Here is a 22,831-nt window from a genome sequence, read left to right on the forward strand (position 1 = left end):
TATATATATATATATATATATATATATATAGAGAGAGAGAGAGATAGAGAGAGAGAGATAGAGAGAGATATATATAGAGAGAGAGATAGAGAGAGAGATATATAGAGAGAGAGATAGAGAGAGATATATATAGATATATATATATATATATATATATATATATATATATATATATATATATATATAGAGAGAGAGAGAGAGAGAGAGAGAGAGAGAGAGAGAGAGAGAGAGAGAGAGAGAGAGAGAGAGATAAAGATATATATATATATATATATATATATATATATATATATATATATATATATATATATATATATATATATATAGAGAGAGAGAGAGAGATAGATATATATATATATAGAGAGATAGAGAGCGAGAGATAGAGAGAGAGAGATAGATAGATAGATAGATAGATAGAGAGAGAGAGAGAGAGAGAGAGAGAGAGAGAGAGAGATAGATAGAGATAGAGAGAGAGAGAGAGAGAGCCCCGCTATAAAGTGAAAACTGCTTTAAAGTGAAACAAGACAGTTTAAAGGGACACTAAACCCATGTGCATTGTTATTTCTTCAACAAAGGATATCTAAAGATTGAAGCAAATTAGATAATAGAAGTAAATTGGAATGTTGTTTAAAATTGTATTCTCTACTTGAATCATGAAATAAAATTTTGGGGTTTAGTGTCCCTTTAACCCCTTAACGACCGAGGACGTGCAGGGTACGTCCTCAAAAAAAAGGCAGTTAATGCCTGAGAACGTACCCTGCACGTCCTCGGTGTGGAAAGCAGCTGGAAGCGATCCTGCTCGCTTCCAGCTGCTTTCCGGTTATTGCAGTGATGCCTCGATATGGAGCAGTGACGTGCAGTGACGTCAGAGGCTGGTGAGGCAGTGGCAGGATACACCATCATTCTTTAGATATCCTTTGTTGAAGAAATAGCAATGCACATGGGTGAGCCAATCACATGAGGTATCTATGTGCAGCCACCAATCAGCAGCTACTGAGCATATTTAGATATGATTTTCAACAAAGGACATCAAAATAATGAAGAAAATTAGATATTAGATGTAAATTGGAAAGTTATTTAAATTTGCATATGGGTTTCATATGGGTTTCATGTCCCTTTAAATGGTGTCTTGGAAAACTGGTCAACTTAGTAAACATCTGATTTTAGTCTAAAAGGATTGTAACAGAAACTCTTGCCAGATAACACAATGCTTGCTCTGATTATGAGATCTAGAAATCCATGCCCATTAAAATATGTTTAAAACATACATTTTACTTTAATGCTGCAAATTATGCTTATAGATTCTTTCATTACATAAGGGATGAGAGTCAGAGGGGGAGGAAGAGAGACAGAGAGAGAAAGAGACCATGGGGGAGAACAATACATAAGGAGAGAGATGGATAGATAGAGAGAGAGAGAGAGATACACACACACACACAATGGGGGGGGGGGGGGGAGAGGGACCACAGCATTTTAAAGTAATAAAACAGCAGAGCTACAGAGAGTTCAGAAAATGAGTCTATAATTTAGTGTGAAGTACAGAGGCAAGCTGCTAAGTTAGTGGGTGTAAAGTTTGAGTAAACAAAATACAAAAACGGTCCTTTGCCGTAAAAGAGTAAAAAAAAACACTAAACCACATTAATTAAATTATCATTTTCACTAACAGAATCCCTATCAGTAAAATCTTACTTTAATAAGATGTGGGTGAAACACTGCTCTCTGTGCCTCTCTCCTGCTCTGGAACGATTCAGGAAGTGACAGTGGCACATTCCACTGCACTTAAAGGGGAAGAACAGAACTCTCTTTTTTACTTTAGCAAAGCTGGCAGCTTCACAGGACAGCAACAAAATATATGAAAGTTGTTTTTTTCTGTTTTTGCTTTGTTTTATATGATTTAACATCCAGCCCCAACCCTATGTTCCACTTACTAATGCCTCTCGCTAGATTGGTTCAGCCCAAATAGGACTGCCTCAAATAAGCAGTTAATGGGCCATGCAATGATCTTAACCACTTGCATCCAGTAGATGGCGCAGCATGTTGTGTAATGGTGGGCAGACCTGCTTGTGCCTCTTCATTGCACAACATATAGCTGTGAGAGAAAAAAATGCTGGGAAAAAAAAATTACAATTTTTTTTTTAAAGCCAATAAAAAAAATATATTTTTGCCCATATGAGAGGTGAAGCACTGCCTCACCTGCCTCTAGTGACTGCACATCACTGATATGGAGGCATCCTGCAATAACCTTTGGTAGCCATCCGGTGCAGAGAGAGCCACTCTGTGGCCCTCTCTGCACCGGAGATCGGTGGCTCCCTGCTTTGTTGGGTGGGAGCCGGACCGGGAGGCGGGTGGCGGCCATCGATGGCCCTGGTTATGTGCAGGGGGGCGGGATCGTGGGCGGGGACGCGCACGGACGCGCGCGCGTGCAGGGGCGGGGGGGGGCGGGGCGCGTGCACGGGGAGGGAGCGGGTGGGAACCGCTACACTACAGAAAATGAATTTATAAAAAATGTACACATTTCTAAATAATAATAGTACATTTAAAAAAAAAAAGATCAGCAAGGTGGTGGGGGATTGTCTGTGTGGGGGGGGGGGAAGCTACACTACAGAAAAAAGCCCAAAAAAATAAAAAAAAGCACTTTTTTTTGCAAACTGGGTACTGGCAGACAGCTGCCAGTACCCAAGATGGCCCCCAATGAGGCAGAGGGGAGGGTTAGAGAGCGGTTTTGGGGGGGATCAGGGAGGTTGGGGGCTAAGGGGGGGATCCTACACCCTAGCATATGTAAATATGCTAAAAAAAATTATTTTTTTTAAAAAACCCTTTTATTTTAGTACTGGCAGACTTTCTGCCAGTACTTAAGATGGCGGGGACAATTGTGGGGTGGGGGAGGGAAGGGAGCTGTTTGGGAGGGATCAGGGGGTGGGATGTGTCAGGTGGGAGGCTGATCTCTACACTAAAGCTAAAATTAACCCTGCAAGCTCCCTACAAACTCCCTAATTAACCCCTTCACTGCTAGCCATAATACACGTGTGAGGCGCAGCAGGATTTAGCGGCCTTCTAATTACCAGAAAGCAACGCCAAAGTCATATATGTCTGCTATTTCTGAACAAAGGGGATCCCAGACAAGTATTTACAACCATTTGTGCCATAATTGCACAAGCTGTTTGTAAATTATTTCAGTGAGAAACCTAAAATTGTGAAAAATTTAACTTTTTTTTCAATTTGATCGCATTTGGCGGTGAAATGGTGGCATGAAATATACCAAAATGTGCCTAGATCAATACTTGGGGTTGTCTACTATACTACACTAAAGCTAAAATTAACCCTACAAGCTCCCTAAAAGCTCCCTAATTAACCCCTTAACTGCTGGGCATAATACACTTGTGGTGCGCAGTGGCATTTAGCGGCCTTCTAATTACCAAAAAGCAACGCCAAAGCCATATATGTCTGCTATTTCTGAACAAAGGGGATCCCAGAGAAGAATTTACAACCATTTATGCCATAATTGCACAAGTTGTTTGTAAATAATTTCAGTGAGAAACCAAAAGTTTGTGAAAAAATTTGTGAAAAAGTGAACGATTTTTTGTATTTGATCGCATTTGGCGGTGAAATGGTGGTATGAAATATACCAAAATTGTCCTAGATCAATACTTTGGGATGTCTACAAAAAAAAAATATATACATGTCAAGGGATATTCAGGGATTCCTGAAAGATATTAGTGTTCTAATGTAACTAGCGCTAATTTTGGAAAAAAGTGGTTTGGAAATAGCAAAGTGCTACTTGTATTTATGGCCCTATAACTTGCACAAAAAGCAAAGAACATGTAAACATTGGGTATTTCTAAACTCAGGACAAAATTTTGAAACTATTTAGCATGGGTGTTTTTTGGTGGTTGTAGATATGTAACAGATTTTGGGGGTCAAAGTTAGAAAAAGTGTGTTTTTTTCAATTTTTCCTCATATTTTATATTTTTTTTATAGTAAATTATAAGATATGATGAAAATAATGGTATCTTTAGAAAGTCCATTTAGTGGCGAGAAAAACGGTATATAATATGTGTGGGTACAGTAAATGAGTAAGAGGAAAATTACAGCTAAACACAAACACCTCAAAAAGGTAAAAATAGCCTTGGTCCCAAACGGACAGAAAATGGAAAAGTGCTGTGGTCATTAAGGGGTTAAACTGTCTTGTTTCACTTTAAGACGGTTTTCACTTTATAGCGGGGCTCCGGTCCCTAACCCGCTGTATGAGCGGGGGGTATATATATATATTTTATACGCACACACACAAAATTAAGTATTGAAATTAACATATTTACTTAGGAAACAAGCATATTCTTTAACTACTTTAGAACAAAGGATAACAGCATTGCCCAGTGTTTTATTTTTTTATGTAATCCATTATAGTAACACATTTCCTTAAAGGGACACTGAACCCAATTTTTTTTCTTTCATGATTCAGATAGAGCATGCAATTATAAGCAACTTTCTAATTTACTTCTACAGGGAGTGCAGAATTATTAGGCAAGTAGTATTTTTGAGGATTAATTTTATTATTGAACAACAACCATGTTCTCAATGAACCCAAAAAAACTCATTAATATCAAAGCTGAATAGTTTTGGAAGTAGTTTTTAGTTTGTTTTTAGTTATAGCTATTTTAGGGGGCTATTTGTGTGTGCAGGTGACTATTACTGTGCATAATTATTAGGCAACTTAACAAAAAACAAATATATACCCATTTCAATTATTTATTTTTACCAGTGAAACCAATATAACATCTCAACATTCACAAATATACATTTCTGACATTCAAAAACAAAACAAAAACAAATCAGTGACCAATATAGCCACCTTTCTTTGCAAGGACACTCAAAAGCCTGCCATCCATGGATTCTGTCAGTGTTTTGATCTGTTCACCATCAACATTGCGTGCAGCAGCAACCACAGCCTCCCAGACACTGTTCAGAGAGGTGTACTGTTTTCCCTCCTTGTAAATCTCACATTTGATGATGGACCACAGGTTCTCAATGGGGTTCAGAACAGGTGAACAAGAAGGCCATGTCATTAGATTTTCTTCTTTTATACCCTTTCTTGCCAGCCACGCTGTGGAGTACTTGGACGCATGTGATGGAGCATTGTCCTGCATGAAAATCATGTTTTTCTTGAAGGATGCAGACTTCTTCCTGTACCACTGCTTGAAGAAGGTGTCTTCCAGACACTGGCAGTAGGACTGGGAGTTGAGCTTGACTCCACCCGAAAAGGCCCCACAAGCTCATCTTTGATGGTACCAGCCCAAACCAGTACTCCACCTCCACCTTGCTGGCGTCTGAGTCGGACTGGAGCTCTCTGCCCTTTACCAATCCAGCCACGGGCCCATCCATCTGGCCCATCAAGACTCACTCTCATTTCATCAGTTCATAAAACCTTAGAAAAATCAGTCTTGAGATATTTCTTGGCCCAGTCTTGACGTTTCAGCTTGTGTGTCTTGTTCAGTGGTGGTCGTCTTTCAGCCTTTCTTACCTTGGCCATGTCTCTGAGTATTGCACACCTTGTGCTTTTGGGCACCCCAGTGATGTTGCAGCTCTGAAATATGGCCAAACTGGTGGCAAGTGGCATCTTGGCAGCTGCACGCTTGACTTTTCTCAGTTCATGGGCAGTTATTTTGCGCCTTGGTTTTTCCACACGCTTCTTGCGACCCTGTTGACTATTTTGAATGAAACGCTTGATTGTTCGATGATCACGCTTCAGAAGCTTTGCAATTTTAAGAGTGCTGCATCCCTCTGCAAGATATCTCACTATTTTTTACTTTTCTGAGCCTGTCAAGTCCTTCTTTTGACCCATTTTGCCAAAGGAAAGGAAGTTGCCTAATAATTATGCACACCTGATATAGGGTGTTGATGTCATTAGACCACACCCCTTCTCATTACAGAGATGCACATCACCTAATATGCTTAATTGGTAGTAGGCTTTCGAGCCTATACAGCTTGGAGTAAGACAACATGCATAAAGAGGATGATGTCGTCAAAATACTAATTTGCCTAATAATTCTGCACTCCCTGTATTAACAATTTTTCTTCGTTCTCTTGCTATATTTATTTGAAAAAGAAGGCATCTAAGCGAAGGAGCCAGCAAATCTTTGGTCAGACCATGGACAGCACTTGTTTATTGGTGCTGTCCAATCAGCAAGGACAACCCAGGTTGTTCACCAAAAATGGGCCGGCATCTAAACTTACATTCTTGCTTTTCAAATAAACATAGCAAGAAAATGAAGAACATTTGATAATAGGAGTAAATTAGAAAGTTGCTTAAAATTGCATGCTCTATCTGAATCACAAAAGAAAAAAATTGGGTTCAGTGTCCCTTTAATATACAGTGAAAGTATACCCACAGCTGTTCTAACGTCATTAAGATGGCTGTAAAGGAGGTCACATACAATGTGAAAAATTTTACTTCCTCACTGCTTGTGATTCCATATTCAGGCCACCAGTCAGATTGTCATGAAAACCACTGCAGACATCCCAACTATCCCAGATCCTATGGGATTGTCACAGGTTGTAAGGTCTGGCCTGCTTTCTGAACTCAGTATCCAAGTTTTCCAACACTGCCCCAGATCTGCCAAGGCCACACCAACATTCCCATCCCTTATGCCTTAGCCCTGCAAACAAAGTGCTGGTGTGGTCCATAGAGAATACACTCTTTCAAATAAGGGGTTACATGACTTTTTAAAAAGAACAAAAAGTTCTGGCTCTGGGACTGCTGATATACAGTGCTGCTGACTAGATGTGTGCATTCAGCAGTTTTGTTCACCGAATATCTTCTTGTGCAAGTGAAACACTAAGATGTGCAAAACCAGATCTTAGTGCATTTCACTTGCACAAGAGGAGATTCGGCTCCCAAAAGAGACGATTACCGAAAATAACCTCCTACTTCCGCATTTGGCAGTGAACAAAACTGCCGAATGCACACATCTACTGCAGACATGAGCATGCTACTGAGCTTCCTTCCCTACTTTTCAACAAAAGATACCAAGGAACTTAAACAATGTTGATAAAAGTAAATTGGAAAATAATTAAAAATTACAGATTTAGTTTCATGTCCCTTTAATGATATATAATTCTGCATTATGTGCAGAATTATGTAACATTAACCTAGTAAAAAAGTAAAGTATGTTAAAAGATTTACAGCAGCTACCCAAAACTTTACTTGCCTTACCTTCCTTGGACATATTTGTGTTTCGACTTCTAAACACTAATAAATCCAGTGCCAAAAATTGACAAATGACACAGCCAATGGCCATATTGTTTCTATAAAGCATGACAAATTATGAATTTGTGCACGTACAGTTCATTTGAGTTTTTATACCTCTTCAAAAAAAAACACCCCACAAAACACGTAACTACCTTGAATCAATCAAAGGGATAGGAAAATAAAACTTAAACTTGCATGATTCAGATAGAGCAGGTAAGTGTAAGACACTTTTAAATTCACTTATATTTTCAAATGTGCTTTGTTCTCAAGTTAATTGACAATGAGAATATTGTGTACAGCGCCAAAGGCTAAGGGATAGGAAGTGACAGAACGATAAGGGCACTCAGAGAGGTGTGAGAATGTCAGATGAGTAGGATTAGTGTAATAGTGACAATATCAGCAGCACTCAGATGCTGGAATACATATAAAGCAATATCCACTAAGATATAAATATGGGCATTAAACGAAATTCCCTAACTGATATTAGTGAGAAGGTTTACAATTGTTACCACTTCCGGTATAACATTTCCGGTTTAGATCAAAGATCACAGATACGCCCACTATTATAAGGGTATTTAAAGGCACTATTAGGACTAACTTACCAATCTTGATAAAGGCCTGTGTCATAGGGCCGAAACGCGTTGACCCACTGGTAAGAATCACTTCAAGGATATTATTCTTCTATGAACATATTACGCTATGTTAAAAATTTTTACAGGCAAACTGAACTTGAAAAGTGATCTGTGAGTACTTCCCCGGACATCCCCAAGCCGATCCGTTGGGATCAGACTGTGTATGCCGGCTTGGTTCTGGGGGAGCATTGTGGCAAACCTAGCCACTTCTTGACTATAATGTAAGAAAGGTTGTCTATAGGCTGTATTGTGTGCTATGTAGATGTGACAGACCCTTCTGTCAGTACTGAAGGAGTTAACTGTGTTCAACTTTAAGAGCTACTCTTGAACAACAAGGTTACTAGCCTCAGCTATTGTGTACTGTCATTAAAGTTAGTGATAAACAGTCCATTGTTTAATCACCCTCAGAGAGCAGACGCCTAGGTGATAAGGAAAGCCAAATGTGTTTTGTGTTTAAGTTGTTATCTACCTAGTAAAGTAATGTGAATCTATTGTGGTCTGTCCAAGGGTGTGGTCCCCCCCATCTAATGTACAACATTCTTTTTCAACCCCCCATCTGGGGGGTCAGACCTGCATAAATACTAGGCATAGCCTTTTAATAAATGTCATTCTGTTTTAAACTTGAAAACTGGCTGGGTTGTGAATTGCTGATTCCCTATGCAGGACATTGTTCATCTGGTGTTAACCCCTGGTATCCTGTTGGTACCGTTACACTTGCTTGTAGTGAAAATTCTTCAGACACCAAAACTTCACCTCCACCATTGACAGAGGCAAAGAGAATGACTGGGGGTTGTGGGAAGGGAAGTGATATTTAACAGCTTGGCTGTGGTGCTTTTTGCCTCCTCCTGCTGGCTAGGAGTGATATTACCCAATAGAAATTGATGAAGCCATGGACTCACCATAACTTAGGAAAGAAAGTGTGTGCTTTTTTCAATTTTTTCATCATATTTTATTAAAATAAATTATAGTAAGTTATAAGATATGATGAAAATATTGGTATCTTTAGAAAGTCCATTTAATGGAGATAAAAACTGTATATAAATGTGTGGGTACAGTAAATGAATAAGAGGAAAATTACAGCTAAACACAAACACAGCAGAAATGTAAAAATAGCCCTGGTCCTTAACAGTAAGAAAATTGAAAAATGGTCTGGTCACTAAGGGGTTAAAATTTTATTTTCTATCCAAATCATAAAAGAAAATATTTGGGTTTCCTGTCCCTTTAAGTTTGATACAGCAAAGTACTTTACACTTTGGGAAATCTAGACTCTTGAAAAGCAATTTAAAATGTCATAATGACATCACACAAAAGTAGACAGTTTCATCATTTCAGTGTCTTTCACATGCAATTGACTCTCCAATAGACTTAGCACTGATTGTTTTGTCTTATAATTGGCTAACATTCTATGTAAGATTATATAAATCTGCAGTTAAGGAGTCTCTACCTTATACCAAATATTTCACCATGTCCAAAGTGGGTAATGTGTATTCATTCCTAGAGCAGGCCCAACTGCAACATTAGCTGACACATTAACCTTAGGCTCCATGTCAGCAGATGAACAATTAAAGGTATATTTTGACAGTATTGTCAAAATTTAACTCATGATTCAGATAGGGCATGCAATTTTAAACAACTTTCCAATTTAATTTTATAATCCAATTGTCTTTGCTCTCTTGGCATTCTTTGCTAAAAGCTAAACCTAGGTAGGCTCATAGGCTAATTTTGAAGCCCTTGAAGGCTGCCTCTTATCTGAGTGCATTTTGACAGTTTTTTTACAGCTAGACAACACTAGTTCATAACATTGAGCTATTGTGTTATTTTTGAGTCAGCACTGATTGGCTAAAATTCAAGTCTATCAAACGAACTGAAATAAGGGTAAAGTCTGTAGAGGCTAAAATTCAAGGTAATCACAGGGGTAAAAAGTATATTGAACAAATGTAAGGCTGCACAATGGGTTCAAATGAATAACAGGTTTATTTGTGTAATAAAACCTAGACAGACATAGACAGGTGGGTAGTCTGACGCGTTTCATGCCCCCTACTAGTGGTGCTTCATCAGAGACTATATACTAGTTTTGGTTATGCAAAACAGGGGAATGGGTAATAAAGTGATTATATATCTTTTTAAACACTAATAATTCAGACAAATGCCATTTAAAAAATTAAAAAAAAAAGTTTCCAATTTACTTCTATTATCAAATGTAATTAATTCTCATGATATTCTGTATTGAAGAGATACCTAGGTAGACATCTGGAGCACTACATGGCAGGAAATAATGTGGATATCTAGTGCGCTTGCAAATGGATAACATTCTTACAAAACTGCTACCATATAATGATCTAGAAATGGAGCAGATCCTAAGCATACATTCCTGCTTTTCAATAAAAGTTACCAAGAGAAAGAAGAAAAATTGCTAATATAAGTAAATTATTAAGTTGTTAAAAATTGCATTCTCTATCTGAATCATAAAATAAATATTTTGGGTTTCATATCCCTTTAATAAATTGTGCAAATTTCTTCTGATATATTACCATAAAAGGCTGGTTGCTGTCTTATTTTCTTGATATTGATGTAAATGCTAGAAAGTTACTGTGAATGAAGAATTGTTGGCTGTTCTTTTAGCAAATTAGCATGTTTTTCCTTTAGTTTAAAAAAAAAAAAAAAAACAGCATCAAGCCACTAGATGGCGCCAGGTGTTTTAAGATATACGTTGCAAGACACAGGTTGTTTTTTTAAATATATACTGTATATAAAAAGAATCTGGATGGACATGAACCACTCTATAGAAGACATTTAATAGATGGCTAACATTATTTACTTTAATATTGCATGCTCTATTTCAATATTGAAAGTTTAAATTTTTAACTTTGTTGTCCATTTAATAAATAATTATTTAGTATAACTACACTAGACCCCTAAATAAGGATTAGTAATAGGAATCACCTAACAACTAGACAGACAGTCACACTATTTTGAAATAGGATGATTGACACTCCTTACTGCCCGCTTATGACAGGAATATGGCATTAGAAAGGGTAGATCCACCACTTTCCATGATAAGTTATTTTGTCTAAGGGGTCTATCGCTATCCTTTATTAACACCCAAATCAGCAGTTTCATGTCATTCTAAGTAATGAAGGGGGATTGTTCTACAGGAGCCCTATCTGCCCCCATAAATACCAATAGCTGAATAAAACAGGGGCTCCACTTCTGTGCTTTTTGGTGGGAGACAGGATTCTGAGAGACCATCCTCCAATTATAACGATCCTCAATTTGTCTAGACTCTAGAGAGAGTAGATGATCCTTATTACCACTTTTATTATCTGCAAATTAAAGGGGATACATCCCTCATTAAAAAGATGCCCTCTTTAAAATGGGGGTCTCTCCCCGTGTCAAGTAATACAGTGTTGCATATAGGGACTTTGAATTAGCAAACTCTTTCTAACAGATACCCTCCCTGATGAGCAGTAGGCCAGATGATATGCATTCCCTTCATTCTAGGGGTGCAAGTGATCCCTCAATCTAAAGAGGGATCACTTGTCCCTCTGTCTAGGGTAAACTAAGTTAAAGGGACACTAAACCCAATTTTTTTCCTATCACGATTCAGGTAGACAATACAATTTTAAACAACATTTCAATTTACTTCTATTATCAAATTTGCTTCATTTTTTAGATATCCTTTGTTGAAGAAATAGCAATGCACATGGGCCAGCCAAACACATGAGGCATCTATGTGTAGCCACCAATCACCAGTTACTGAGCTTATCTATATATGCTTTTAAGCAAAGGATATAAAGAGAATGAAGCAAATTAGAAAGTTGCTTGAAAATGCATGTTCTTTCTAAATCATGAAAGAAAAATATTGGGTTTCATGTCCCTTTAAAAGGGACAGTCTACTTCAGAATTGTTATTGTTTAAAAAGATAGATCTCTTTATTACTCATTTCCCAGTTTTGCATAATCAACATGGTTATATTACACTTTATACCTCTGTGATTTCCTTGTATCTTATTATCTGCAGACTGCCCCCCTTATCTCAGTTCATTTGCCAGTTGGATTTTAGCCAATGAGTGCTAACTGCACGGGAGTTTGCACAATGTCATCTATTTGACACACATGAATTAGCACTGTCTAGCTGTCAAAAAACTGTCAAAAAGCACTAAGGCAAGAGGTTGTCTTTAACCCCTTAACGACCAAGGACGTGCAGGGTACGTCCTCAAAAAAAAGGCAGTTAATGCCTGAGAACGTACCCTGCACGTCCTCGGTGTGGAAAGCAGCTGGAAGCGATCCTGCTCGCTTCCAGCTGCTTTCCGGTTATTGCAGTGATGCCTCGATATGGAGGCATCCTGCAATAACCCTGCATGGCCATCCGATGCAGAGAGAGCCACTCTGTGGCCCTCTCTGCACCGGACATCGGTGGCCGGTAACGTTGGTGGGTGGGAGCTGACTTGGGAGGCGGGTGGGCGGCCATCGATGGGCCGTATAAGGTGGAGGGGGGCGGGATCGGGGCCGGAGCTGACGGGGGCGCGCGCGTGCACAGAGGGTGGCGGGCGGGCGTGTGCACGGGGCGGGAGCGGGTGGGAACCGCTATACTACAGAAAATGAGATTGTAACTGTGGGGGAAAAGGGAAAAATTAAAAAAAAAATAAACTTCAGTAAAAGGGATCTTGGAGGGGTGGGGGGTTGTTCTTGGGTGTGGGGGGAGCTACACTACAGAAAAAGGGATTTTTCTTAAAAAAAAGCACATTTTTGTTCTAAACTGGGTACTGGCAGACAGCTGCCAGTACCCAAGATGGCGCCCATTAAGGCAGAGGGGGAGGGTTAGAGAGCTGTTTGGTGGGGGATCTGTGAGGTTGGGGGCTAAGGGGGGATCCTACACAGCAGCATATGTAAATATGCTAAAAAAAAAAACAACCTCAAAAAAGCCCAAATATACCTTTTATTTTAGTACTGGCAGAGTTTCTGCCAGTACTTAAGATGGCGGGGACAATTGTGGGGTGGGGGAGGGAAGAGAGCTATTTGGGAGGCATCAGGGGGTCTGATGTTTCAGGTGGGAGGCTGAGCTCTACACTAAAGCTAAAATTAACCCTGCAAGTTCCCTACAAGCTACATAATTAACCCCTTCACTGCTAGACATAATACATGCGTGATGCGCAGCAGCATTTAGCGGCCTTCTAATTACCAAAAAGCATCGCCAAAGCCATATATGTCTGCTATTTCTGAACAAAGGGGATCCCAGAGAAACATTTACAACCATTTGTGCCATAATTGCATAAGCTGTTTGTAAATGATTTCAATGAGAAACCTAAAATTGTGAAAAAGTTAACGTTTTTTTTTTTATTTGATTGCATTTGGCGGTGAAATGGTGGCATGAAATATACCAAAATGGGCCTAGATCAATAGTTGGGGTTGTCTACTACACTACAGCTAAAATTACCCCAAAATGCTCCCTACATGCTCCCTAATTAACCCCTTCATTGCTGGGCATAATACACGTGTGGTGCGCAGTGGCATTTAGCGGCATTCTAATTACCAAAAAGCAATGCTAAAGCCATATATGTCTGCTATTTCTGAACAAAGGGGATCCCAGAGAAGAATTTACAACCATTTATGCCATAATTGCACAAGCGGTTTGCAAATAATTTCAGTGAGAAACCAAAAGTTTGTAAAACATTCGTAAAAAAGTGAACGATTTTTTGTATTTGATCGCATTTGGCGGTAAAATGGTGGCATGAAATATACCAAAATGGGCCTAGATCAATACTTTGGGTTGTCTACTAAAAAAAAATATATACATGTCAATGGATATTCAGAGATTCCTGAAAGATATTAGTGTTCTAATGTAACTAGCACTAATTTTGAAAAAAAATGGTTTGGAAATAGCAAAGTGCTACTTGTATTTATGGCCCTATAAGTTACAAAAAAAGCAAAGAACATGTAAACATTTGGTATTTCTAAACTCAGGATAAAATTTTGAAACTATTTAGCATGGGTGTTTTTTGGTGGTTGTAGATATGTAACAGATTTTGGGGGTCAAAGTTAGAAAAAAATGTGTTTTTTTCGATTTTTTCCTCATATTTTATATTTTTTTTTATAGTAAATGATAAGATATGATGAAAATAATGGTATCTTTAGAAAGTCCATTTAATGGCGAGAAAAACGGTATATAATATGTGTGGGTACAGTAAATGAGTAAGAGGAAAATTACAGCTAAACACAAACACCGCAGAAATGTAAAAATAGCCTTGGTCCCAAACGGACAGAAAATGGAAAAGTGCTGTGGTCATTAAGGGGTTAAGGATTTAGAAATTAGCATGAGCCTACCTAGATTTAGCTTTCAAAAAAGGATTCCAAAAGAACAAAGCAAATTTGATGATTAATGTAAATTGGAAAAGTTGTTTGAAATTGCATGCCCTGTCTGAATCAAAGTTTAATTTTGAATTGACTGTCTCTTTAATAAGGGTATCACTTAGGAAACAGATTTCATGGCCACAAACAGCCTTGAAACAGGCTCACTGGGAAAGTTGCAAAGCACTAACAGTATCAGCCTTCTTTTAGGGAAACAAAGCATATTTTTTACTCAATATTTTTAATTTGATGACTAATTTGAACTAGGTCTGCGCGATTAATCGCCGCTTTTTTAAAACCACGAGAGTACGTGATTTAAAAAAAAATAAAAAAATCTTCAGATAGTCATGGAGGCGGAGAGGGAAGATGAGAGGCGACCAGTGTGCGGCCGTGGGCGGACCTGAGAATGCCTGCGAAGCGGCCGGTTTGGAAGAGATTGAAGAGTGTGTGGGAGTCATCTGGGAGTGGTGTGGCGGTGGTCAAGCGGTGGCAAGAGTGTATTGGACATTGAGAAACATGTACAGTAAGATTCTGTAGTGTTAATGAATAAATTAAGGCGTTATAGTAATTTTTAATAAAATTGTGATTAAATTTTTTTTTTTTTTTTTAAATCACGATTCCCCCCATATCGCCCAGCCCTAATATGAACTGACCTATGCAAAAGCTAAACGTGAATATAATTTGTAAGTATATTGGCAATAGGCACACTGGACTGAAAGTGACAGATAAAAAAATAAATAAAAATATGTTAATATACCTTCACTTCATGTGCTGTTGGCATGTTGTGCTGATTAAGGGGGTTTATTTTAAAACATATGTTACAATGCCATTCAGTAAAATTGAGTATTGTTTGTATATTGTGGGGACCTCTTTCTCCTTATTCCACTAATAAAATGTGAGAAACTTGCTTTTCAGCTAATCAACTGATAACTGCAGTACAAGTTATGCACAAGCATTCATTTCTTATTATTTCCTCAAAATCATAAAACTTTATTCTAAAATGTGTTCATACAAAAAAATAATCTACCATGCTAAACTGATGGGCGATATGAAAGCCGAGCTTAACATGCTCTCAATTAATGTGGTTTTTTTTTTCAATAAAAAATCAAAGTACAAGAAGCAGAAAGGATAACTGCTACATTAAAAAGACATAAATCTGAGACAAACATATGTAGTTCCTATGTTAACAGGGCATTAAAAGTGCAAAAAATATGATATATATATATATGTGCAATAACATGTCATGTGTGTTTAAAGTATTACCGATTTGCAGAGGTTAAAGTCAGCTCAGGTGCACAATTCACTACTGGGAGCTAGATGATCAGTAACTACACACAATCCTTTAATCATTGGCTCCCCAGATGTGCTCAGCTAGCTCCCAGTAGCACATTGTTGCAGAAAATAAAAACAACAGTCTATGCAAACTACAGTGCAATAATAAAATGCTCTAATAATATATCTGAGCCCATTCTTTTTACACTTGTATGTCCCTTTAAAAACTATAGCTATTACCAGAAGATGCTGAAACTGTGGTTGATCCCACTTACTTGATTACATAATAAACCTGCTTTGCAGTAACAATGTACACCTATTAACCCCTATCCCAAATATCCAATTATTAAACGTCAATATATATGAAATCTATTACACAGCAGGAAACAGTTTGAACAGAATTTAGCTCCAGTGCTAAAGAAACAGGAAATAGATGACTGAAACCAGGATCTCTATACACAATACAAAAAAAACTACACACAAACACGCGATTACAACAATATACAAAAGTAGGCTTACCATAATTTTTAGAGGTGAAACTGGGACCACCTGGCGCGGTGCCAGTGGGGGTGTGATCAGGAGCGTGGTCAAGGGGGCGTGGCAATTACCAGTCCTTTTAAAGTAGTAGCTTTTATGTGTGTAATGTTTCGTGGATACTCTACCCTTCCTCAGTCAAACAAGTGAATCACACAGTTTAAATAGACCATAACACTACCCCCTAGTGAAAAAGGCACCATTACGTTGTCATGGCAAATAAATCATTAATCTAAATCTCAGATTCTAAATAATGCCAAACATCAAGCATAATTATCACTTTCATAATTATCAATTTCACAATTTAATATCTGCAGTGTAATATGTGTTTTATGTGTCTAATTAAGGAACAGAGCCAAATACTGATAAGGCATAAATACAACATTGAATGAAAGTAAAAAAGAAACACATACCTGCTAAAGCTGTTTAAGAGGCTACTCTATACCATAATGCAGGAAGATTATAGCCAAAATGTTATCCTGCATAAAGTAAAGCAAGATCCACACCAAAAATCCTTCCTGTCTGTACTTCCTAATCATACCCATATGATTCCCCTAAACGTGTATTACCGGCAATGTCACCAGGGGTCAGGGGGTGTTAAATTCTTAGAAAAATAAACCAAGTAGTACTACAAAATTAAAAAAAAAACCCTATGCTGCTCAGCCTGTATTACTAAATGTAAACTTTGAAGGACACGAACGTTAAGCTAAGCAGGGCTGTATGTAACAAAGTACCAGCATCCAACTATGCTGGAGAGCCACAGTCCAGTAATTTTGAATAATGTGTCTGGGTTTCAGGCGGTCTGAAAGCCGGACACATGATTTGAAACCTGGAGGTGGCATCCCTACTGGGACAGAATGAACAACTGGGTGGGACACTGGGACAGCGCCTCCAAACCGGGACAATCCCAGTAAAAGTGGGACTTCTGGTAAGCCTATACAAAAGCAATATTTAAGAGGAAAAAAAAATTAAAAAAAGATATTGTTTATTTTTTGTAATTGATCGAAACCCAATATTATTATTATTATTATTATAGTAAAGTAACTAATTTGGCAGGCTATTTAAAACACCAACTAAAAAGATTACACACACAAAGTAGGAACGTGTTACATGATTAATCTTATAACTGATGTTAAATCCTGAAAACACCGCAAATTGCACATTACAACAGAACCTATATTTGACCGCTATTGTATCAGAAACCATAATAAAGCAACCCAAGCAACAAGATCAACTCCCAGGCTGTTGTATAGCATTATGTCCCGTACAACAAACTCATACTACCGTGTTAAATGGAAGCAAAAATGCTTTTGATGGCGTACTTCAAGCTGTCACTATCCATATGTAATAACACTCTGCATCTTTTAAATCGTCTTCTTACTTTTTCCTGTTAGTTCTTTACAGCGAAAACCCTTACTACACAATGCGACCATCTTTGTTATGGGCATAACACAATGTAAACGCAAGCAATCCGCTTTTTGTCCTATTGATCTAAAACAAATAACGAAAAGTTAGACTAAAATGTGTATTTGTTTGTGAACAATATTTATGTATTTTATTTTAATATACAGCTGTACTACCACTTATTTTTACAAAACCATAACAAACATGGCAGCTGTTACCTCAGACTTCATTTGCTGTACGTTTTTTTTCTATTACATTTTCAGGGAAGCAGTAGACTCCACCCACTTCCGTAAGAGCCGGATGTTACGATAGTGTTAGCAGCCAATCGGTAAGTCTGTCAATAGGGCTCGAATTTTAAGATTTTTTTTTGTTTTATTTAAATAACGGCTCTTTCAATGGCGTTTGCGCGGGAGTGGGTGAGTGGTGGCGGCGCGGTTGTGAATGGGTGTTCTATGTAGGTGGATTTACTATCGTGTCAAACCATATGTTGTTTGTCAGAAAATATATGCGGATGTTATTGTTATGTACTAGATGTTTATTAGGGCATCATTCATATATATATATATACGATAGCAGTTATTGGCATATAAATGGCGCTTTGCAAAAGATCTGCATATAAAATAAATATTTTTAACAACCAAATACTGTCTTTTTTTCTTAAAATCTACATTGCTTTAAAATACTATTGAAAAGCCAACCAGTCAAAGGGACATGAGAGCCAATGTGGAATGATTTTCGTTTTACTTTTGCTAACAAATGTACTTTATCTTTTGTTGAAAAGTATAACTAGGTGATTGTTGGTTACACACATATGCATGCCTCTTGTCTTTGGCTTGCCAGATGTGTTCAGCTAGCTCCCAGTAATGTCAGTAGAAAGCAGAAAAATGGTTATTTTATAACCATAGTATATTTGCACTAGAGTTACCACTCTCTCCCAAATACACACTTGGAACCTATTTATAAATGTTAAAAGTGATGAGCAATATTTTGAAAGAGACATACAATTCAATTGTTTTCTTTTGGGTTTCAGATAGAGCGTATGCTTTTAAAAGGACAAGAAACCCAATTTTTTATTTCATTATTTAGAGCGAGAATACAATTCTAATCAACTTTCTAGTTTAGTCAACATCAGAATTTTTGTTGTTTTAAAAGATTGGTATTTAAGGGATTATCTATTCCCCAGTTTTGCATAACCAACACAGTTATAATTATACACGTTTTACCTCTGTGATTACCTTGTATCTAAGCCTCAGCAGACTGCCCCCTTATTTCAGTTCTTTTGACAGACTTGCATTTTAGCCGATAAGACCTGTCTCCATGGTAAATTCACGTGCATGAGCTCAATGTTATCTATATGAAACATGTGAACTAATGCCCTCTAGTGTTGCAAAAATATCAAAATGCATTTAGATTAGAGGCGGCCTTCAAGGTCTAAGAAATTAGCATATGAACCTAGGTTTAGCTTTCAACTAAGAATACCAAGAGAACAAAGCAAAATTGGTGATACAAGTAAATTGGAAAGTTGTTTAAAATTACATGCCTTATTTGAAACATGAAATTTTTTTTGGACTTGACTGTCCCTTTTAATCTAATTTGGTTCATTCTCTTGCTTTCCTTTTTTGAAGGAGCAGCAATGCACCACTGGGTTACCTGAACACACCAGGTAAGCCAATAACCTGATGTAACCACAATCTGTAACTCCTGAGCCTACCTAGGTATCCTTTTCAACAAAGGATAACAAGGGACAAAACAAATTAAATAGAAGTAAATTGGAAAGTTGTGGTAGATGGGTTTGTGTCCAGTACGGCTTTTGTTGGCGCCCTATGAAATGTATTAGGCATGTGCGTTTTAAAGTGACATAAAAAGCATTGAGATTATACTATAACTTAATATCTTAATAATGTGTAGAAAAGAAAAACTTTGATGCAGTTCTTACAGGAATTGGAAAAAACACAACACAGTCAACACTAAAATTGTTATTGTTTAAAAAAGATAGAAAATGCCTTTACTACTCATTCTCCAGCTTTGCACAACCAACATTGTTATATTAATATACTTTATAACATTTAAACCACTAAATTTCGGCCTGTTTCTTAGCTATTACAGACCGCTTCTTATCACATGCTTTTTCTATTAGCTTTTCACAACAAGATACTGCTAATTCATGTGTGCCTATAGATAACATTGTGCTCTCTCCTGTGGAGTTGTGGATGAAACTGCACTAATTGGCTAAAATGCAAGTCAATAGATAAATAAAAAGCCCTGTTATCATGAAGAGGAGGATTAGATACAAGATAATCACAGAGGTTTAAAGTATATTAATATAACCGTGTTTGTTATGCAAAACTGGGGAATGGGTTATAAAGGGATAATCTTATCTTTTTAAACAATAACATTTTTAGAGTTTACTGTCTCTTTAAATTACAGGGGTAAAGACACATTGCTGATGTCACAAGCCTAACCCTGTCATTTTATTCAGACGTTGTTTGATCACTATATAAGATATTTTATATCTATCAATTTGCCTAAGCAGAGGGGGAAAAAAGGCTTTTTTAAAGGGTACTGGGAAACAATGTAAATGCTGTTAACACAATGACAGTGTCTACTCTAGTAACATGTAAAAATAAGGTATATGGTGAAGTGAATTTTGGCTAATGAAATAATAATGGTGGCAAACAACGTTTTGAAGGGGGATGGAAAGGTCAAACATGAAATGTGCATGGGTGCTTTTCAATTTGAAATATAAGCCTTTTTTGGAATATACAGTATCTCACAAAAGTGAGTACACCCCTTACATTTTTCTAAATATTTTATTATCTTTTAATATGACAATGCTGAAGAAATTACATTTTGATACAATGTAAATTAGTGAGTGTACAGCATGTATAACAGTCCCAGAGGCAGAACTTTTTTTCATTTTCTGCGATGAGAATTCTTTGTGTCTCTAAGGAGCCGTTTGTTGCCCTTACTCGGTGTGCATGAAGACAGGTTCATGTACAGCCTCGCTGATGTCTGCTGTACTTTCCCACAGTGTCAGTCTGCCTGGGAACCTGCTCTACTGTACTGCTGGGGTCTATATGCTTTTTTTGGAGGGGCTGCTGCTCCATGCTTATACTGCTGATGTATAATATATGCTTCCTAAAGTATGGTACTTAGAAATTAATATATATATATATATATATACACACACATACACACTGTATATTATTTATTCATTACAACCTCAGAGTTGATTCCAGTAAAAAGATCTTAAAACAACAACAAAAAAACACTGAAATAACAAATAATATAATACACACCCATTTAAAAAAAAAATATATAATTGTTATACTTGACAAAGGCTGAAGCTTTTTCCCAAATGAGTTAAAGGGATATTCACAGTATTCTGAAAAAGGCTTGGTAACCCCATTATTCCAATACTGTGCATATCCAATTAACTTATTTGGTAAACTTTCAGCTTCTGTGATCTCTACACACACATATTTTATATATATATATATATATATATATATATATATATACACACACACACACTTCCATGTTAAGCCATCTAAAAAACAAACACCCGTCTACATTGGTAGCGACAGAGAAAAAAAGGACAGCAACAAACATCCATTGCTGGTTTTACAGTAAGACATAGGCAATGTGACAATGTGCGTGCTTAAACAACGTTGACTCTGATAGCTAATATGGTAGCAAAGGATATGCTTCCTATAAGTTTTGTTAAAGGAGAGGGTTTTCGGGAGTTAATGAAATATGTCGAGCCCGAATACACTGTCCCTGCATGAAAAACAATTACAACTCGGCTTGAAAAAATGCACGTAGATTCGGCTAGTTCTGTCCGCAACACCTTGGCAAAAGTTGAGAAGGCTGCAATTACAACTGACGCATGGACAGCACTAACTACCGAGTCCTACGTTACCATAACTTGTCATTTTATTAAAGACTGGGAAATGAAAAGCGTGTTTCTACAGACCTGTGCCATGCCAGAGAGGCATACAGCAGAGAATCTTGCAAATGTGTTGAACACTGCGGTAGACCACTGGGATTTGCGGGGCAAAATCACTGCTTGTGTTCATGACAACGCAAGCAATATCGTCTTAGCAAACTCGGCATTAGAATGGGAGTCAAATCCGTGCTTTGCGCACACTCTGCAGCTCGCTGTCAACAATGGCATTAAACTTGGTGTCATACAGCATGTAGTGGGTGCGGCCAGTTGTCTTTTATCACATTTTCATCACAGCACAACAGCTACTCAGGCGCTTAAAATGAAACAAAAATAACAATCTCTGCCCGAGCACCGCCTCGTGCAGTACTGCCGTACCCGATGGAATTCCATCTACGACATGTTTGAGCGCTTACTAGAACAGAGATGATGGGCAGTTGTCGCAGTCCTGTCTGACATGGTGTACACAAAGTTGACAGATGCCCGCACACTTGACCTGGCTGACAACAGTTGGGTAGCTATCGAAGAGCTACTGCCAGTGTTAAGCTCCTTGAAATGTGCTACAACTGCTTTGTGCGGAGAGTCTGAGGTATCAATATCTATGATTTACCCTGTCACAGCCACTCTCCTGTCCAAGCATCTCATTAGTACCACAGGAGAGTCAACAAAAGTATCACAGTTTAAAACAACTGTATTGGAGTCCCTCAAGCGCCGCTTTTCACCTACAGGCACAGAAGAATTACATAATGTGGCGCTCATCGCTTCATTTCTAGACCCCAGGCACATACAGAGACGGTCAAGAAAGCAGTCACAGACAAAGTAACGGAATTGCTTTATCTTACGGAAAACGGTGGTGATGTCACAGAAGGTGACCCAAGTAGTACAAGTACGGGGGTAATCGGACCACCCGAAAAGCAACGTCGCACTGTTACTGCTATGGCAACATTATTTGGACATGACTACTACACAGAGGACGTAATGTCTCTGCAAACCGAGCTGGACAAATACATGCAAGATGAGTGCATTCCTCCATTTGAAGACCCTCTAGCATGGTGAAAGGCAAATTAATGCAAGTACAGGAAATTATCACGGCTAGCGAAAGCATACCTGTGCATTCCAGCAACATCTGTACCGGCTGAACGAGTTTTCTCAGCTGCGGGGTCTGATAGTCAACAGACTACGTAATTGTCTACTCCCGGAGCATGTGGACATGCTCATTTTTCTTAACAAGAACAATACATATAATTAAAATAAATAATAAGGGCATGCCAAATAGTTGTTTTTGTTAAATAAAAACTTGCATGGACGCGCTTTGCAGATTTTGTTTTTTTGCTTGCATATAAGGATTGTTGTCGACTATAACATATGTTTTAAAAATAAATAAATAAAACAATTTACAATTACATTAAAACTATTTTGCATTTACCTATTTTCTGGCAGGAGTGGGGGT

The 22,831-nt window shown here is 37.8% G+C and overlaps 2 protein-coding genes across 4 annotated transcripts in view; one reads left to right on the top strand and one right to left on the bottom strand.

Moving 5' to 3' along the window:
* LOC128644972 (uncharacterized) overlaps window positions 1-17,469 on the bottom strand; it is a 40,903-nt gene extending 23,434 nt beyond the window's left edge. Inside the window, exon 1 of one of the 3 annotated variants that reach the window (XM_053697672.1) lies at window positions 17,413-17,469. The gene's annotated coding sequence lies outside the window, so the exon portion shown is untranslated. Of the gene's footprint in view, window positions 1-17,315 lie in introns of all 3 variants that reach the window. The other 2 variants (XM_053697670.1, XM_053697671.1) reach the window with 2 other exon arrangements.
* A 384-nt stretch (window positions 17,470-17,853) lies between these two features.
* MIS18BP1 (MIS18 binding protein 1) overlaps window positions 17,854-22,831 on the top strand; it is a 399,326-nt gene continuing 394,348 nt past the window's right edge. The window contains exon 1 of the mRNA XM_053697673.1: window positions 17,854-17,889. The gene's annotated coding sequence lies outside the window, so the exon portion shown is untranslated. The remainder of the gene's footprint in view (window positions 17,890-22,831) is intronic.

The sequence above is a fragment of the Bombina bombina genome, chromosome 1, assembly GCF_027579735.1.
Source record: "Bombina bombina isolate aBomBom1 chromosome 1, aBomBom1.pri, whole genome shotgun sequence".
NCBI classification, from domain to species: domain Eukaryota; kingdom Metazoa; phylum Chordata; class Amphibia; order Anura; family Bombinatoridae; genus Bombina; species Bombina bombina.